The sequence below is a fragment of the Dermacentor silvarum genome, chromosome 2 (assembly GCF_013339745.2).
Source record: "Dermacentor silvarum isolate Dsil-2018 chromosome 2, BIME_Dsil_1.4, whole genome shotgun sequence".
NCBI classification, from domain to species: Eukaryota; Metazoa; Arthropoda; class Arachnida; order Ixodida; family Ixodidae; genus Dermacentor; species Dermacentor silvarum.
In genome coordinates, this window is record NC_051155.1 from 109,016 (window position 1) to 114,450 (window position 5,435).

Genomic DNA, 5,435 nt, shown 5'->3' on the forward strand with positions numbered 1-5,435 from the left:
CAATCGAGATAACTATCCTTAGCAGTGAACACAAATTCCTGGGCATAATTCTGGACTCTAAGCTTACCTTCATCCCCCATCTTAAATATCTGAAGACAAAGTGTCTGAAGACTAGGAACCTTTTAAAAATTCTCTCGCACACAACATGGGGTAGTGATCGAAAATGCCTCCTAAACTTGTACAATAGTCTTGTCAGCTCGCGCCTTGATTAGGGAGCTATAGTTTATAACTCCGCAACGCCAAGTGCATTAAAAATACTAGACCCCATTCGCCATTTGGGTATCCGCCTCGCAACCGGTGCTTTCCGAACAAGCCCGATCCAGAGTCTCTATGTAGAGTCGAACCAGTGGTCACTCCATCTGCAGCGTTCATATAGCAGTTTCGTATATTTTCTGACAGTACAAGCAAACAACGAACATCCTTCTTATTCAACCGTAAACGATATGACCGGTGCTGCACTCTTCCATAACCGACCTGCAGCGAGGAAACCGTTGTCTTTACGTGTAAGGAATCTTAGTGAGCAAATGGGTGTTCCAGTGCTTGAACATCGTCGTATGGCTCCTGCTAAATTGTTACCGCCGTGGCAGTGGCAGATCATAGAGTGCGACACATCGTTCGTAGAGGTCACGAAAGACGCTCCAGAGGCACACATTAAACTGCATTTCCTAGAGCTTCAATCCAAGTACTCGTGTACAGAGTTTTACACAGACGCTTCTAGGTCACATGCCGGTGTTTATTATGCAGCCGTCGGCCCATCTTTCTCGGAATCCGGTGTACTCCACCCGGAATGAATGAATGAATGAACTTTTATTTCCCTTTTTAAGAAAGGGGAGGGGCCGGGGGGGAGAGAGGGAGGCCTGTGTGCTCCAGTCTTAGCACCTTGTGCTGCCAGACGTCCGCCTACCAGTCGTGGTAGGCCTCCGCTACCTCCTCAGCCCACCTCAGGACTCGGTCCTGCAGGGTGGGATCGGAGCTGCGCAGGGCAGTCTCCCACAGCTCCTCGCTACTAATTAATGGTTTGAGGTCTCGAAGACTTGTTTCCACCCGGAAACAAGTATCTTTACGGCTGAGGCCTATGCACTATTGTCAACTGTGAAGCATATAACGAAAACAAAACTTCGAAAAACAGTTATATTTACAGACTCTCTAAGCGTTGTGAAAGCCCTGATGTCACTCTGCAAACACAAAAATCCTGTACTCATTGAGCTCTATTCCACTCTATGCAGAGCGTATATATCCTACCAGCATGTCATTATATGCTGGGTGCCGGGCCATAGAGGCATTGAGGGTAATGTGCGAGCTGACCATATGGCCACATCAGCTGCATTGCACACTAGTAATCATATAGTAGCTGTTCCTGCAACAGACTTGAAGCCTTTCTTGCGAAAGAAGCTACGAAGCCACTGGCAACACTTGTGGGACGCTGAAACTAATAATAAACTTCCCATGATTAAACCACAGTTAGGTTTCTGGCGCTCAGCTACGAAAACACGACGAATTGATGTCCTATTCTGTCGTCTCAGAATAGGACACACGTACGGCACGCACAATTTTTTGCTCACTGGTGATGAACCACCAATCTGTGGTAGATGTGGTGAGAGGCTGACCGTCCTCCACGTCCTGCTGGAGTGTCGGGAAGCCGAAACGGAGAGAAGAAAACATTTTCCTGTAGCATACCGCTATCATATCCCTCTTCATCCCATGATGTTAATTGGTGAAGAACCACTTTTTAACGCCAAAACTATCCTCGGCTTTTTGAACGATGTTGTGCTACATGTTATTAGCCCAATCAGTTCGTAGCGCATCCTCTCTCTAGAGGATGCCGCTGTGATAGTTTTTTATAGCACATGCCTCCAGGCCCTTGTGGTTCAAGGGCTCTGTTTAGGCAGTAGTGCTTCCTGCCAATTACTGCATCTTAAATATTTTAAATATAGTATTGTTCTTTCTCAATGCATGCTTCATTTCATAGTACACCTCATTAGTCATTGCCATGATCTTAGTACATTTATATTTCACGCACTTTACGCATTTTTAGGCCCCTTTACAGCCACGTTTCATCTACTTCTCAGAATTCACCGCTCCACTGCACACTCACAAACACTGGCATGGCGCTCTTTGGCCATAACTGGCCCTTGCGCCATAAAACATCACACATCATCATCATCCGGAATTCTGTAGAACTTCACGGGCGGCTTTCGACTTTTCAAGGCTCTTGTGGCAATCAACAACACAGCAGTATTGCGTGCCACCTTTCCTGGTTGATGAGGTCGCGCTCGCCGTCACGAAAACAACGCACGCGGTCGCTCGCGCCGTAGAGAACACAGGCGCGCGCTGGCCGGGCGGCGACCTTCGACACTTCCATTCTGCCGCCAGGGGAGTGGGCGGCGCTGGTGCCGCGCGGGCAAACTTTAGGTTGCCTCATCTATACTATACTACTACCTACTCATACATACAAACTGGCAGAAAGCAAACTGATCACATATTCGAATGGGCCTCGCATTGCTAACTCAACAAACCAGGAAGCACACACATTTGATATGTTTCTTCGTTGTCCTTGCAAAGCTTATAGTTAAATCATGTGCAGCTAGCTTAACATTCTGTTTTTATAAGGTTTTTCATGGTGCCGATCAACTGTGCTTCTGTAATTTACCTTGGTGCGGGAAACAGCTTTAGCTACTTTCACAGCGTGGTCCTAGTTCATTAGGGAAACCATTTTCTCTGTGCTTTAAACAGTCATTGCAAATAGTGTTACCACTGCATGTCGAGTTTGGAAAGGTTAGTCATCTCAAAGTTTATACCTAAGATCATTTATATAGCCCCTGTGGAAGCATTGCTGTAGAAGTCGCATAGACAGCCTAGTACTTTTATTCAGCTCAGATAACAGCAGAATTCTGCCCTACTTATGAGAGTTCTTCCCTGGCTTGCAGAAGGGGCCTTCTTCCAAAGTAATTTCTTGCACCCTTTACGTTTGCACAAATGTGTAAATCAGTTGGCGACAGAAGTTGGCATTGCAGTGAAAAGACATTTGTGAGGTGCAAAAGTCTACTATTATTTATTTATTTATTTTTATTTCAATATACTGCAGACCTTGGCGGTCCAAGCAGGAGTGGTACAACAGAATACACTCGAGTATTACATACAGCATGGTCACACAGACAGGCATAAATATATAAAGGGAACAAAACACTCACGACATTGTTAAGACAAAGGAACAAAAGGTAATATAGACAAGAATTAACAGCTGGATTTCTCTTTTCCAGAAACAAATACCACATGAGTTTTATCATTCATACAAATTCTAAATCCTGAATGTGATCAGTAAATGATTGCACGGTCTCACAGTTGACAGCACTTTCCGGTAATCGATTCCAATAAGAAATAGAGGAGGGAAAAGCAGAGTATTTATGGGCATTGTTGTGACTAATGGGTTGTCGAAGCACTTTGTTATGGTTTGTTCGTGAAGAATGTTTAGAAGGTTCAAAGAGGTAATCATCTCGTGGAATTTTAAAACGACCATGATAAAGAAGATACAAAAATTTTAGCTTGGAAGTTATTCTGCGGCGTGCGAGTGAGGGAAGCTGGGCTTTGTTCAGCAGATTTGTTACGCTAGTATGCCTAGAATAATCTGAAAAAATGAACCGAACTGCCAAATTTTGAATCCGTTCTATTTTCTTAACCAGATATTTTTGATACGGATCCCAAATGATGTCTGCATATTCTAGGGCAGGTCTTATAAGAGTTTTATAGGCAGTTAGTTTCGTTGCAGGAGGTGCATTACGAAGCTTTCTCCTTAAAAACGCCAATTTTCCTTGTGCTCCAGAACACACAGCATCAATGTGGGACTCCCAGCTTAGGTTGGACGTTAGCGTTACGCCCAGATATTTCACGTGGTTACTTTTACCAATTTCATTATTGTCAAGAGTGTAGGCAAAGTTCAGCGGAGTTTTCTTATTTGTAAAAGTTATGCTCACAGTTTTTTTGGCGTTGAGTGCCATTCCCCACTTTTTACACCATGCATGAATTAATTGTAATGAATGATTCAGCTGAACTTGGTCTTCCTTTGTATTTATTGTTGAGTATATGACGCAGTCATCTGCGAATAGCCGTAATTGAATGGGTGATTTAATGCACAAATGAATGTCATTAATATAAATAAGGAACAAAATTGGTGCCAAAACCGATCCTTGGGGGACGCCAGAGAAAACACTTAAATTGCCTGATACTTCATCGTTCAAGGCAACGAATTGCTTGCGGTTTCGCAGATAGCACTCAACCCATGAAATTATATTATTCTCAATACCTATTGCACGCATTTTTGTGATTAGTTCTTGGTGGGGAACGACATCAAACGCTTTTGAAAAATCGAGAAAGATTGCATCTAGTTGCCCTCTATCATTAATCACGTTAGCAATATCATTAGTTATCTCTGCAAGCTGGGTTACGGTTGATAGGCCTGATCGAAAACCATGTTGCCGACTGTATAGTAAGTTATTCCTTTCTAAATGTGTTATGATAGCTTTAAAAATGATGTGCTCTAATATCTTGCAACATGTGCTGGTTAGTGAAACCGGACGGTAGTTGCTAGCCTCGGCTCTGGAACCAGATTTATGTATCGGAATAACTTTTGCCCATCGCCAGTCGTCAGGAATTGACAGTGTTGCCAAAGATGTCAATTCCTGATGTCAATTCCTGATTCCTAATTAGATGTCTAATTTGTATTGTTTCCTTTTTGCAATAGATAAGCAATTCAGTTGGGCTGAGTCTCATGTCAAGTCTTGTGCGGAAATGGCTTGGTAAGGACATATTTATAGCTGTGTGTAGTTGTGTTGATGATGGAAATTTTTAAAGATAACTCTTGGTTTCAGTTGATTTTTGTTGCAGTCATAAAAGTTTCTTCTAGTCTAGGAAACATCCAGCTGTGCTGTATGTATAAACCCAGAGCTTGCAAAGCTCTTTGAACTCAGCCGATTCAAAGCTCATCAAGCGAGGAATCGTTAGCCTGTGCTTCACTAATTCCCTTTCAAAGTCCTGTCACCACTTAATCGAAACCAGTTTCAGGAAACACGCCCGGAGACTTGAGCAATCGGGCTACCCGGGCAGTCTGCTGACGTCAGTAGCTGGAAGCTTGCAAAAGCAAGAAAAAGCTAGCAACCCAGATTCTGCCACTTCCAGGAAGAGAGTCACCGTCATCCCTTACATCCACACGTTGTCCCATAATCTCAAGAAAGTTGGTCGGCGTGCTGGTGTTGATGTGTTTTCGGCAGCACATAAGCTGTCACGCTTATGCAGGCAGGTCAACTGTAATCCTAAACAAAGCAAAAATTGCTGCGGAACCAACCATAATAACCGTTTTGTCACGTGCGCTGTAGGTGTTGTTTACAACATTCCTCTATCCTGCGGCCGCGAATACATTGGTCAGACGGGACGCTGTCTCA